Below are 15,778 nucleotides of genomic sequence, written 5' to 3'. Positions count from 1 at the left end.
AATTTGATATAGATTATACATGCCCAGTCATATTTCCATATTAGTCATGTTATGGATGAAAATACTGTGTACAATGTTCTGGTTCTGTTCTCTTCACTGTGCATCAGTTCATGTAAGTCTTTCCAGGTTTTTCTGAAAGCATCCTGATCATCATTTCGTATAGCATAATAGTATTCCATAACAATCATATACTACAACTTGTTCAGCCATTCCCAAATTGATGGGCATCCCCTCAATTTCTTTGCTGCCACAAAAAGAGCTGCTATAAATATTTTTGTACAGATAGGTCACTTTTCTTTTTGTTTTGGATCCCTTTTGGATACAGACCTAGTAGTGATATTACTGGGTCAAAAGGTATACACAGTTTTATTGGCATTTGGTCATAGTTCCAAATTGCTCCCCACAATGGTTAGTTCAGTTTACAATTCCACCAATAGTGCATTAGTGTCCCAAATTTCCCAGATCCCTGCCAACGTTTGTCATTTTCCTTTTCTGTCATATAAGGCAATCTAATAGGCATGAGGTGATGCCTCAGAGTTGTTTTAATTTGGATTTCACTATTCAATACTGATTTAGAACTTGTTTTCATATGACTATGGATAACTTTGATTTCTTTGTCTGAAAACTGCCTATTTATATTCTTTGACCACTTATTAATTGGAGGAGAAATGTAGTTTTTAAAGGGCTTCTTACAAGTTAACACAACCCAAGGGGAGGATTCTGGGAAGATAATGGAGTAGGTCAGAAAATTTTTGCCTTCCCAAATTTCCTTTGAAAATAGAAAACAAAAAAACCCCAAAACATTGCTTCAGAACAGCAGAAATAAACATTGTAAAATATGAGGTAAAGTGATTGTCCTCCTAAGACAATTTTAAGAAAATTCCAAGAAAGACCCATCCTCTAGGGGCAGAGGTTTGGCCTGAGTGAAGTGCAAATACTTCCAGGACTACTCTTTGGAATCAACAAACAACAAACCCTGGGGGCAGCTGAGTTGAGGGGCAGCCTCTTCCTTAGAAAGTTTCATCTGGAAGACAATGTGTGGGTCTGATGGTTGAGTAGGAAAAGATGCAAGAACCTTCTACTATTGAGAGAAGTCAAGCACAACTGTGCTGAAAAAGACTGGTCCCAGCTTGTGGCTGCAGGGAGAAGGAACTAGCACACACAAACCTGGTGAATGTGGGGCGGGGAGGATGGGGTGCAGAGACTCTATTGGCTGTGAGAACTTGCAGGAGAGCAGAGTCTGTAGTTTCAGTTCTGGGGCAGAGAGGACAGCTGTAGTTTGCAGCCACTAGAGGGACAGCAGGGAGCAAGATCATTTGCAGGACAATGTGGTTGGGGGCCTTAGCTGTGGCTTAGGATTGGAGTAAAGAGACCAAGGTTGGACCCCAAGACAGACCTTACAAAATAACAATAAAAAGGACCTGAGGTTTGGGGCATCATTCGACATACCTCAAGACTACAACTTGATTACACTAAGAATGGCTGTTAAAAACAAAATAAAACAAAAAAAATGAGTAAGCAACAAAGAAAGAACCTAATCACAGACAGTTAATAGGGATACAGAAGATCTGGGTTCATATTCAGAGGAAGATATTGGAGCTAAAAAAGCCACACCTTTTCTCAAGAAAAATGTTACATCATCCTAAGCACAAAAAGAGTTCATAAAGGGAAGTGGTGCTGCTGGTCTAAGGAGAATCCCAGCCCCAACCTTTGTTTGAATCTCTAACTTTGGCCACCTGTTTATGTTTTCCTAAAACTGTACCTCCTGGAACTTCATCTTATTATGTGCTTCATTGTGGATGAAGGCTCAGAAATCAGGATCAACCCCATCTAGAGAAGACACAGATGAGAAGCTTTGGTCTCCCTGTCCCCTTCCCTCCCTTCATAACCTACTTTGAATTTAAATAATAAATACCAATTTATGAGAAAAATAACTTATAAATGACTTTAAAAATCAAGAGACTAAAAAAGTGAATCTGAGCAGATGTGAGAGAGTTAGAAGCCACTAGCAGCCTGAGTGGGGCAAAATTCCAAGCCAGGAGAGTCCAAAAGGTTGATAGGATGGATCTGTAGGCTGGGAGAGTACGTGACATGCAGAGCTGCACCAGGCAGCACCAAAATGGAAGCAGCTGTGGAAACCAGCCAGCGAACCATGCTGGGGGAAAGCTGGGCACCCAAAACTGGTGGAGATCCCCAGGCCTCACAGCACAGGGTGGGAGTCTGTCGAAGCCCTGGGAGGCAGCAGCAGCACAATGCCTGTGGCTGTGAGATATCTTCTCCAGAGGCTTGCAGCCCAAAGATTTGAAACCTGCCTTCTTGAACTTCCAGGAGACATAATGGCCAGGTAAATGGCTCTCACCCCTCCCTCCCTCCCTCACTGACTCAGACAGTTCCTCAGAGGGAAAAATGCTGGAGTAGAGGAGACAGAAGTGGGGCATCAGTAGCCAAACAGTTTGAACTCCTGAGTCCCAGAGGGGCGAAGCCAGCAGGGGTCAACACCAGGAACCCAGATGTGCCTTTGCACAGCCAGGGGAAGTGGCAGACACCAGCACAGACAATAGCTGAGACCACTGGGGCTGGAGAACACCCCCAGGAGAAGAAGAGATTTCTGGCAGCCAGACTACCCCTCCCCCACACCTCAGGAAACCGAGGGTCATTGTGCACAAGAAACCTAGGACAGAGGTTCCTGAGCCCCCAAAACTGAAATCCACTGTAAATCCAGGAAAAAATGAAACCAATATGAAGAAGAACATGAAAAAAAAAACTGAGGACCACTGATTCTTTTTATGGAGACAGGGAATATCAAATTACCAATGCAGAAGAGGACAGCATTGACACTATACCCACATGCAATACCTCAAAAGGGACTGTAAACTGGTCTCAAACCCAGAAAGTATTCCTGGAAGAGCTAAAGGAGGATTTTAAAAACCAAAATAGAAGATAAAAGAAAAAAATGGAAAAAAAATTGGCCAAATGGCTAAGGAGATTCAGAATCTAAATAGAGAAAATGACACCCTGAAAGGTAAAATCATCCAACTGGAAAAGGAGACTCAAAAGTGAAATGAAGACAGCAACTCATTAAAAATTAGAATTGAGCAAGTAGAAGCTAATGACTCTATGAGGCATCCAAAAGTAGTCAAGCAAAATGTAAAGAATGAAAAAATAGAAGAAAACATGAAATATCTGATTGGAAAAACAACTGACCTGGAAAAAAAAGATCCAGAAGAGACAATTTAAGAATCGTTGATCTACCAGAAAACAATGATTAACAAAAGAGCCTGGACAGTATCTTAGAAGAAATCATCAAAGATAACTGCCCAGAAGTTCTAGAACCAAAGGGGAGAATACTCATTGAAAGAATCCACTGATTACTGCCTAAAAGAGATCCCAAAGTGAAAATTCCAAGAAATGTTACAACAAAATTGCAGAATTACAGGTCAAGGAGAAAATATTGCAAGCAGTTAAAAAGAAACAATTCAAATATTGTGGAACTACAGTCAGGATCACACAGGATCTTTCAGCTTCCACATTCAATGACAGGATAAATTAGAATATGATATTACAAAGGGCAAAAGAACTTGTACTATAACCAAGGATCAACTACCCAGCAAAATTGAGCATAATTTTTCAGGCAAGCAGATGGTCATTCAAGGAAATAAGGGAATTCCAGAACTTCCTGATGAAAAGGCCATAACTCACTGGAAAATTTGATCTTCAAGTACAAAAGTCAAGAGGGACATAAAAAGGTAAACAGGGGGAAAAACCCCACAAACCTTGTTAATCAATAAGGACAAATTGTTTACATCCTTATACGGGATTATATTATTTTATATATGTTATATATATTATATCATATATGTTTTACATATATATATATATGTTTTACATATATATGTATATATATTTATATATCAATCTTGAGAATAGTACAGTTATTATGACAATTGAAAGGGATACACATAGACTGTGGGTGTCAGTATAAAATAGCTGATATGAGGATAAAAAAACATGATTGGGAGATGTAGAGGGAGGGTTCTGGGAGAAGAGGTGAGGAGATAGTAGAAAGGGGTAAATTGCATCAAGTGGAGAGGCACAAAAAGACATTGTAGTGGAGGGAAAGTTAGGAGGGAGAAGAGTAGTATATGAGCTTTGCTCTCATCAGATTTGTTTCAGGAAGAGAATAACATAATCTAAGAAGTGTAGAGATCAAACTTGTCCTACAGGCAGTAGACAGGGAAAGGGGAAAGGAAAAGGGGGGTGGTCAGAAGCAAGTGGAAAAGGGTAAGATAAGGGAGGGAAATCAAAAGGGAGGGTAAATTGAGAAAGGCAGCAGTCAAAAGCAAAACTCTTTTGAGGAGCAGAAGGGGGAAGGGAGAAATAAAAGCATAAATGGTGGGAGGGAACAGGATGGAGAAAAAGACACAGCTTGTAATTATAACTGTGAATGTGAATGGGATGAACTCTCCCATAAAAGGGAGGTGGATAGCAGAATGGATTAAAAAACATAAGCCTACAAGATGTTGTTTACAAGAAACACACTTAAAAATGGGGATACACAGAGGGTAAAAGCAAAAGGCTGGAGGAGAATATATTGTGCTTCAGCTAAAGTAAAAAAAAAAAAACAAAAGCAGGAGGAGCAATCCTAATCTCAGACAAAACAAAAGCAAAGATAGATCTAATAAAAAGAGATAAGGTAGGACTCTATGTCCTGCTAAAAGGCACAATAAACAATGAAGCAATGTCATTGTTTAACATATGTGTATCAAGTGGTATAGCATCCAACTTTTTAGAGAAATTAAGGGAGTTACAGGAAGAAATATACAACAAAACTATACTAGTTGGGGACTTCAACCTTCCCCTCTCTGAACTTGATAAATCTAACCTCAAAATAAACAAGAAAGAAGTTAAGGAGGTGAATAGAATTTTAGAAAAGGCAGATATGATAGACTTCTGGAGAAAACTGAATGGGGATAAAAAGGAAAAATTGGAACACTGTTACACTGCTGGTGGAGTTATGAACTGATCCAGCCATTTTGGAAAGCAATTTGGAACTATGCCCAAAGGGCTATAAAAATGTTCCTACCCTTTGACCCAACCATACCACTCCTAGGGTTGTATCCCAAAGAGATAACACAAGTGGGAAAAGGAGCCGTATGCACAAAAAATATTTATAGCAGCTTTGTAGTTGCAAAGAGTTGGAAATTAAGGGGATGTCCATCAATTGGGAAGTGGCTGAACAAGTTGTGGTATATGAATGTAATGGAATACTATTGTGCTATAAGAAATGGGGAAAATATGGACTTCATAATAACCTGGAAAAACCTACACAGTATAATGCTGAATGAGCCCAGCAAAACTAGGAGAACATTATACACAACCACAGACATATGGATTCTGTGATGACTAACCTTGGTAGACTTTGCTCTTCTCAGCAATACAAGGTTCAAAGACAACTCCAAAGGACTCAAGATGGAGAGAGCTATCTACATCCAGAGAAAGAACTATGGAGAGTGAATGCAGATTGAGGGAAACAGTTTGCTCTCCTTTTCTTTTTCTTTTGTTTTTGCTTTTTTTTGGTTTTGTTTCTTCTTTCTCATGATTCATTCCATTGGTCATAATTCTTCGCAACTTGACTATCATGTAAATAAATTTAATGTGAAGTTGTATGTATAAGATATATTGGACTACATGCTGTCTTGGGGGCAGGGGGAAGTGGAGGGAAGGGAAGAAAATTTGAAACTCAAGAACATGTAAAACTATGTGTTGTAAACTAAAAATAAAGTCTAATTTAAAGAAAATCAAGAGACTGTGGAAAAATTAGAAAAAATAAGAATAATCCTAGAAAATAAAGAATATTATGAAAAGAAAGTCAACCAACTGGAAAACCAACTGAAAAAAGAGAATTAAAAAAGTTAAGGAAGAAAATAATTCCTTCAAACCTAGAATTGGGCAAGAGAAAGCTAATGACATTTTATAACACCAAGATATTATAAAACAAAATCAAAGGAGTGAAAAAACATAGAAGAGAAAGTAAAATGTCTCACCAGAAAAAATAAAAAAAATGAAAAAAATAGAAGAGAAAGTAAAACATCTCATCAGAAAACAACTTATTTGGAGAACAGATTGAGGAGAAATAATATAAGAATACTCAGATCACCTGAAAATTATTATAAAAATAATTTGATACAATATTTCAACAGATAATAAAGAAAAATTTCCCTGAGGTTCTGGAACAAGAAGGCAAAGTAGAAATAAATAATAGTCTACTGATCACCACCTGAAAGAGATCCCAAGAGGAAAACCTATAGGAGTATCATAGTCAAGTTTCTAAACTTCCAGGTTAAGGGGAAAATATTGGAAGTGTTATGAAAAACAAAACAAAACAATTTAAATATCATGGAGCTACACTAAAGATTACTATGTTGAAGGACCATAGGTCTTGGAATACTATGTTCCATAGAGCAAAACAGCTGGGGTTACAACAAGAGTAACTTACCCAGCAAATTTAAATGAATGAGAAAAAAATGGATATTTAAAAAACTCAAAGGCTTTCAGGGTATTGTAACAAATCTCCCAGAACTTAAGGGCAAATTCAACATGTATCAACCAGGAGAAATAAAAGGTAAATATTAAAGAGCAATTATAAAGGACACAATGAGGTTAAATTGTTTATTTCATATATGTAATTAAGTATTAGCAGTGCTCTTATGATTGTCATTTTTAGTGCTGAAACTTTGCTCTCATTCCAAATAGGTTAAAGAGGGAACAGCACACACACACACACACACACACACACACACACACACACACACACAGAGGCATAAAAATCTAAATTCAGAAAGAAATAAGAGGACAAGGGAATAAGGTGGGAGGAGAGGATAGGGGTGGGAGTCTTACAGGGGTAGGTAGGTTAAGGAATAGGAGGGTAAGGTAGCAGGTAGAAGTAAAGCAAAGGAATGAGGAGGGATAGGGTAAATAGGGTGAGGATAGTAAGGAAAAAATAGGAAGGAGGAAAATACATAAGTAATTGTAGCTTTGAATGTGAATGGACAAATTTACCCATAAAATTGAAATGGATATCAGATTAAACATTTTAATTAAACAATATATTAATTTCAGGAAACATTATCAAAATGAGAAATACACACAAAGATAAAATAAAGGGCAGGAGTAGAATTTAGTATGTAAAAGAAAGCAGGGATAGTAATCATGATTTCACACAAAGTTAAAGTTAAAATAGATTTAATCAAAATTGAAAAATAGGGAAACTATACTATGTGTTAGCAATATTATTCAATATTGTTTTAGACCATTTAAAATACCTGGACAGTATAAAATATCTGAGCATATACTTGCCAAAAGAGATACAGGAACTATATGAACATAAACATAAAATGCATTTTATACAAATAAACTCAGATCTAAATAACTGAAGTAATATTTATTGTTCGTGGGTAGGTAAAGCCAGTATAAATTTTAAAATGGCAAATTTACCTAACTAATCTATTTATTCAATGTCATCCCAATTAAATTACTAAAAACAATACTGTTAGAAAAAGTAGTAACAAAGTTCATTTGGAAAAACAAAAGGTCAAAAACTTCAAAAAAGTGAGGGGGGAAAAGATGTAGAGGAAGTGGACTCAGCAATAACAGACCTTAAACTACATTATAAGGTGAGAGCATTGTTGAAGCATTAAAAGGATAATTTATATTATTTTGAATTAATATTTTCTTATATAAATAAAACCTATGTAGCTAAGAACAGAAGGAATGCAGAAAATTGGGGAAAAACTTTCATAGACAGTCAGATAGGATGTGATTGGCTTGGAATATTGCTGTGGTATAGGAAAAGATGAGCTGGTTAATTTAGAAAAACATGGAAAGACTTAGACTTATCAAGGAAGACACCATACACCTTCAGGGAAACAGATGATAGGAGGAAATAAGTGTAGTATAGTCTTATGTATATATTGTATGAATGTATATGTGTATACATGTCTATGTTTACAGATATCTATGTATATATCTACATCTATATCTATATATCTCTATCTAACTATCTATCTATTTATGTATCATCTATCTGTCCATGCTTAATTAAAGCCTTCTTTAGTGTGGGGTAGGGAAAGAGGGGAAGTATAAAGTAAAATGCACAGCAGAGAACAACAGAAAACCAACAAGGAAGCAAAGAAAAACTGGGCAGCTCTGAAAACAGTATGTAGTATTTTCTATATAGGTTTTCTTAAAATGGAAATTTATTGTTTTACATTGAATCCTCCCTTATGGTGTGCTGTGTCCATGATAATGATTGTTTTTAATCTTTTCTCATTTTGTATTTAAGTTTAAAATTTAAAGAAATTTATAAAAAAAAAGTTGAAAACCAGAAAAACATGGAAAGACTTTCATAAAATAATGCAGTATAAAACAAATAGAACCAGTACAATGTTGTTCAAAAGTAATATGGTCATTCAAATCAACTACAAAGTTTTTATGAAGGAAAATACTATCTACTTCCAGAGAAAGAACTGGCATGTGTAAGTATGTTTCTAATGGTTCCACACACACAGCTATATAAAATGTTGGCTTTTTCTAATGCAGGATTGGAAGGGAGGGAGACAACTTGACACTCAAAATGTAATACAAATTGAATGAAATTAATTCAAATAAAAGTTTACTCCTTAAAAATAGTTAAAACAACTTCAGGTTATTATGCCCTGTGTTAGGAAGGGTGTCTTTATTAGTTCAGAATAGCTTTTATTCTTCAACTCAGAACTCAGCAGATTTAAAAGAAGGAAAGTTTTAAATCTGTTTTAAGGTCAAATTAAAGAAGACACATTCAAGGCTGTGACAGACTAGAAGGACAACTGAACTGACATGGTACTCCTCAAAAAATTAGATTTTATGTAAACATCTCCCAGATGACTTAAATGATGACTTTTAAAAATCCCTATGTAGAAACATGGGTACAGCATAAACTAAGTTGGATGAAAAGTCTTGTTTTAGGTAGATGAACTATCAGTCTCAATTACTGGACAACTCTGTTGGTGACCTTAATTTCCATGGACATTACAGAGTATGCCTACTTATTAATAATGCACACATTTTAACTTGGAATAGCTAATATTAACCTCCTGTGTGATCCATATTTCTGAAATACAGAGAACATAACATGGATGAAGACTGCAAAGGATCATAGGATTTTATATGAGGAACTGGTGGAGACTTTAGATACCATTAGTTTAACTCTCTTGTTTTATAGAGGTGGAAACTGAGCACCAGGGATGTTCCATGATTTGTCCAACTAACATGTAGTTAAGCATCAAATGAAGGGAGGATTTAAACTGTGATACTCTTGTAGTATTTATCATATGGGTTTAATTTGAGTCTTCAGAGAAAGTTGCTAAATGAAACTAAGGTATGATTTATTTTTAACATTTTTTGACCTTTAGTATAAAAATTTATAATATTTAATGATTAATTAGTTCTCCAACTATTCAATCAATAAGTTGGTAACCCATTTAGGGGAAACTACTCTATTTTTATGAGCTAGGGGAGGAAGAGAAAAAGATCATGAGTCCATGTGTCAACTCAAGGTGGTATGAGGACTTCCCTGTAGGCTACTGCATTTCTACTCCATGCAGCAGTCAGCGACAGGATTCACTTGCTGTTTTTGACCTCTTTCTGGCTTCAACAAGTAATTGCAGACAACAGAAAGTAAGGCAGGCAATAAATATCTAACCTAGGATCAGAGTTCATTTTTGTTGTCACCTAGTCAATAATACAGCTTCTGCTGAATCTCTTTGTTTCCTGGACTCTGGACCTTATCTGCTGAGATCTGTGGCAACGGCCAGCTCCAATTTCCCTTAACTGATTTCCCTACACTCAACCTCTTTCGCATCTTACACTATGGTACCTGCCAACCGCTCTACCCCAAAGGAGCTTGCTAAAGTCCTTTTCCTCGAACTTCTTTTGCAAGAATAAGATTATTTTTACCTACGCCATAATATGACAGGCTGGCTTCAGAATACTATAAATTATCTAGGGAGTCCTATAGATAAATACCAAGACTGTGTTGTCCTAGTCCACTTCTTATGACTAAAGAACATAGCAGCACCCACCTCACAGGGTTGTTGTGAGAAACAAATTGTATAATGAGTGTATAGCACATAGAGCTGCCCTTTACCTACAGATCGTAAAATGCTACTGTATGTTATAGATACTTGGTTTGTTAGAGTGGCTCATTATGGTTCTTAAGACCCCCAAGACACATGCCAAAAACTGTTCTAATGACAGTGAGGGATGAAAAAGTAGTATGATATGTAATTGCTTGTTTCTTTTTGTGTGTATATTATTTAATTTATTAAATTATTAATTTAATTACATGTATATTATTTTAATTATATGTATTAATTAAATTATATTTATAACTAAAACATAAAGATATAACTGCTCATTAAATACTTAGCAAGGTATAGAATTAGAGCATTAAAGAGTCTCTCGGGTATTGCTTACTTTTATTTTTTTCTGGTCAATATGGCAATTTTTTAGCCATAATCCTTGGGTTCACTGCCATTTCTTTCAAGTCTGTCTTGCTTCTAAACTAGACTTAGCTCTAGCGGTCTCAAGAAAATTCCAGAGGCCGTTGGAATAGTAGAGTTCTTTTGTAGTTGGATCTTAGGCCTCCCCTCTGTTGATTCCAGTTAAAGTTATTCTCTTGCTGATCCTTGACCTAAAGACTTAATGTCTTCTAAGCTGCATGAATCCTCTGTTTTCTTTTGGCTCCAAAGGCCAGAGCCCTTTACTCTGTTCCTCTCAGCTGAGCTACACATCTAACTGACTGCTTTTCTAGCAAGATGATTGTTGCCTTTATTTCTCCATTCTCATTCATTTTATTTCTCATTTTCTCATTATCATCCTTTCTCATTTTATTTCTTTCTGAACCTAGCTTCTTTAAAAAAGGGTTCCAATCATTTATTCCCTTGAAATAGCTAGCACCCCTGGTCCAGGTTGCCAGTCCCATATTCTTATCAGTATTGCTCTAAGCTGACTCCAATCTGGCACACTTACCTTTATAGGGTACATACTAATCATGTTAAAGATGACCCACTTTAACCCATATGCATTTTACTTTGACTAGCCTCTAGCTTTAGTCTGGTGACCCAGTAAGTAAGATGCAAGTTTTCCTGGCTTGATATTGATAGAGAGCAGGCCCTCCTCAGCTTCACCCACAAATGGCTCTCATTGTTCTTATTATCACTGAAGACCTGTTGGGGTTACCTCTTTCCTCTTGAAAAACAAAAGACGTACAAGTATGAACTTGTCATCATTTATATAAATTTACATCCTGCACCAAGTGCCAATTCCTTTTCACACTATATCTATCCACTTTTATTCCCCTGCCCCAGCCTTCCCCCAGCATATGTGAAGGGTCAAGCCTAATCCTTTAGAGCAGTTAGGAATCTCTTCTAGTAGGTTCCACCACGTTTCAAAGCTTTTCAACAAGGACCATATCAGCCACCAACAGAAACACCTAGTGTTGTCACCAATGATAAGGGAATCTCTCTTCAGCTTGAACTCTGATCTCTAACTTCTTCATGATTATAAAAGCAAAAACTTTGCCTACATCTCCCTATTTTATTTCATTGAATGATATTTCAGATCAGACTCCATCGGGGAGACCAGGCAGGAAAAAACTGCTAACATTAATATCCTTTCACAGAACCCAGTGAAGAGACAGGATGGGAGTAGTGATATGGTTGATCACCATTTGGATGAACTGGGAGTCAACTATAATCCTTCTGAAAAGATGAAGGACTACCAGGCCTTTCCATTTTCTGAACCCCCTGATCTTCATGTCCTCCAAGCTTTACCTTTTGCCCTTCTACTCTACCCTCAAGATCCTTAGAAACTACCATCTAACCTGCTGTTCTCCTCGAAGTTCCTATTTATACTTGCTATCTAACTATATTTTTTCTTTTTAAAAATTTTATTTTTATTTATGGAATAAAAGAAGCATTTCCATGACATTGTACAGTAAAAAGATGACTGTACATGAAACTGCAAATCTACTATGTACAACATGCTATTCCTTTCAAATATACAACAAAATTATTATTTAACTTTTTCTTTTCCCTTCTTTCAAGGTTAGTGAATTACAGGAATGTAGAATTTTTCACCTGCAAATCACTTCAGAAGTTGCCTAGTTTAACGCATGCTTGAGTATATATCCATGACACAACACCCTCTGCCTCTCATTATTGACTTAAATTAAAGACCTTCACTGAAAGTGATTCTATTCCATTCCATTTTGGCAATAGTTGCAATTGTTGGGGAATTTTCTCTTATATTAATCCTAAAGCTGTTTCTCTGCAATCACCTTTCTTTGATCTTAATTTTGCTTTCTAGGTCCAAGAACAAATCTCTTTCGTTTTTCACATGATGAACCTTTAAATTCCTGAAAACAGCTATATCGGGTATAATGTCCCCTCCCCGCCTTCTACTTTTTTCAAGACTGAAAAATCTCCTAGTTCTTCAACCTATCTTCATATGGGATATGCTCAAGTTATACTCCTCTAGACTCAATCATGTCATTGTCTTTCTTTAAAAAAGGCATCTAGAATAAAGTCTTTCTTTTCTGAGACTGAATCTTTTTGTCTTATCCTAGCCTCAAGTTTAGTAACCACTCATGGGCATGAGCCTATGGGAGCTTTAACCTGCTCTGTTTCCAACCTATGACAATTCTCCCCTCCTTTGGAAGTCTGGTAGCTGCCCCTCCTTCCAGAGGTTTATCATATTGGTATCAGATTTAGTGTGGAAAAACAATTCTTTTAGTACGCTGCAACTTACAACTTCTTAGAACTTCTAAACGCAAGCAATCCACCAGCTTCAGCCTCTCTAGTAACAGGGATTACAGGCATGAACTACCATGTGTACAATGGAACTATCACTCCTATTACTTTGTACATTTTAACTCTATGCTGCAACTGAAAGTCAGCTTAAATGTTTTGATGGCCATATTATCTGTTAACTCTGGTAGAACTTGTAGCCCACTAAAACCCTCAGATTTTTTCCCTGATAAACTGTTGCCTCAAGAGTCTTTATTCATCCTCTCATTATACAGATGAATTTTTTCAAGTTTATTTCATTTCAGTTTATCAAGACTCATCCATCTGACAAGCTATCTATGTCTCCCTGATTAGTGTTAGTGATACAATTTTTCATCACCACAGAGTCAAAGACAGCCCCCCTGGGGCACTTCAGAGAGTACTCTTCACCTAGTTGATACCAATCAATTGAACACAGCTCTTTGTGTTTGGTTATTCAACCAGTTTTGAATCCATCTAATTATGCTTTCCTCCTAGAACTTCTAGGTACTTTTGGTATTTTGAGTGCTTAGTTATCAAAGGTCCAGTATGCCTATAGTATAAGCTATGGTCTAGCAAACCAAGTTCCATTAACCCATTATTCAGTTCCCATTTTTTTCATGAAGTCCCTATTTTCAATGAGTAAAAATGGTGAAAGCACTCCATATGTCTTTAAGTCACCAATTTATTTCTTCCAATGATAAAAACCTGAGCAATGCTTTCAAAGTTCCTTATAGTGATATAATTTATCCCCACATGAGTCACCAGTAGTGTGCAGTTGTTGTCAGATGTAACAAAAGTCAGAGTTATTCTATGTCATCCTAGGGACATGCCCCAGGAAGACATCTGCTTTTCTCAGGCTAACAAATCACCTCCTAATTACCCTTCAATATGACCTAGCTTCCTGTTCCTGAGTATTGTTAGATGAGCTTTCTTTGGTGACATTTGTGGAGTTACATTATTACTCCCATTAGCACAATAAACTGTGTTCTATCTAAAGAGACCAGCTCAACCTTTGGTAGCATGAGCTTCATACCCATTATACAGATCTGATGCTCATTATTCCTCCTTTTTTCTTTCTTCTCCTTCTTTTCTATTTCATATTTTTCTACCCTTTCAGCTCCTGATACAAGCTATGATCAGTATTTGAGTCACCAGATTTGTTTCTCTCATTTTTGAAGTATTCCCTACATTTTTTAAAGGAAGTCTTCATTCTTTCTAATAAGTTGGAAAATCCAACATTTATTTTATTTAGGAGAAAGACCAACTTGAATTTTAAAAATGTTTTACTGATATTTTAAAATTTTAGACTATAGTTATTTTTATATACCTTCCTTTCCCTTCTCCTTACCCCCAAACAAATTCTCCTTTTTAAAAAACTAAGCAAAATCAACTGACACAATGACCATGTTTGTTGAATATATTCATCATTCCATATACATAATCTCACTTCCCTAGCAATGGAAGGATATGCATTCTCACATTTTATCCAGGGTTGACAGTGATCACTGCAATTGCTCAGTGTCAGCTTTATTTGTGTCTTTTCTCATTTCCATCATTGTCACTGTCTTTACTGTTTCAACTCATCCTGATCTTTCTATTTTTCTCTGAATTTCTCACATTTGGAGTTTCTTATGATTCCTATGGCCTTTGCATCATGGACCATTTCTATATTTTGTCACTTTTGACAATTTATTGAGTATAATGTGAAATCTCAAAGTTGGTTTAATTTGCATTTCTCTTAGTGATATGGAGCAAACTTGCATATAATTTTGATAGCTTGCAGTTCTTCTTCTGAAAACTTCATCTCTTTTGATATTTGTCTATTGGGAAATGGCATTTAGTTATCTTTAGGCCTATTTAGTCTATGCATGCATAGCTATTATTTGTTACTAGAAGAATAGAAACCTAGATTTACTAGCTGTGGGTCACTGAAAAACCCCTTTTGCCATCCACACTTGCTGGAAAAAAAGAGCATCAGTCTTCTATTATTGCAATTTGCCATCTTGGATTAATATCCTGGTAAACTGCCTGTTTGCCATGGCTACTTTTTCTAGAGTGTTTGTTTCTGAGGCTTTTATTTTTTTCAGAGAACTTCACAAATTTTTTTTCCCTCAACATCCTTGATCAGGAATGAGAAATTAACACCAAGCCATAATATGAATAGAACTTAACTACATCATTCTTTGGATCTTTATATGTCATGGAACCTTGGAGAATACCCAGATGCCTAACATGGAGAGTCTCTTCTCTACATTCCCCTACCACATAGGTAGGAGTAACCTCCTTTGGTTAACTATATATCCAGGGTAGGCTGAGTCTTTAAAACTGCTAGACTGGGACAATTTCTTTTTCCTCTCTACTGTGTCTTACTGCAATCAGAAGGTGAAGGTTATACACAATTTGCCCACAGCATGGGTGCCACGAACTGAGGAAGAGAGTGATACCTTCCCCATCCAATCCTTTTAACCCATGGATCTAAGAAACAGGCCTGGAACATTCTGTTTCTTTCTGTTTTGTTTCTTCTTCTCAGTTTCACGTGTAGGTGCTAATCTGCACTGGGCTTGGGAGTTTGAGCCATGGTGACCTTGGATCCAGTATCAGAGGTAAGATGTTGCAGCCAGTCAGCTTGGCAGAGAAGTGCAGACATGCCAGAGCACTTGAGCCTACAGCCTGACTGGTATATTGAACTTCGAATTTGGGATGGTACCCTTTAGAAACTGAGGTAAGCTGTGAATCTAATCCCCTTCCCTTATCTAAAGACTGAGGCAGTATGGGGCTGGTGGGATAGTGTCTCCCACATATTGTGGAGTATATTTGTAAGTGTACTAACTTGTCTTTGAAGTAAATATTCCTTTATCAATGTTAGTCTAACTGTTAGTGGCTAAATGGAATAGAGGTGCAAGAGTAATTAA

The 15,778-nt window shown here is 36.6% G+C and overlaps 1 pseudogene; it reads left to right on the top strand.

Annotated features, from left to right (window-relative positions):
- Positions 1-2,119: 2,119 nt before the first annotated feature.
- LOC118837168 overlaps positions 2,120-15,778 on the top strand; it is a 69,831-nt pseudogene continuing 56,172 nt past the window's right edge.

The sequence above is a fragment of the Trichosurus vulpecula genome, chromosome 2 (assembly GCF_011100635.1).
Source record: "Trichosurus vulpecula isolate mTriVul1 chromosome 2, mTriVul1.pri, whole genome shotgun sequence".
Lineage (NCBI taxonomy): Eukaryota > Metazoa > Chordata > Mammalia > Diprotodontia > Phalangeridae > Trichosurus > Trichosurus vulpecula.
The sequence above is the reverse complement of the archived record's forward strand: the minus strand, read 5'-3'. Positions and strand labels throughout refer to the sequence as shown.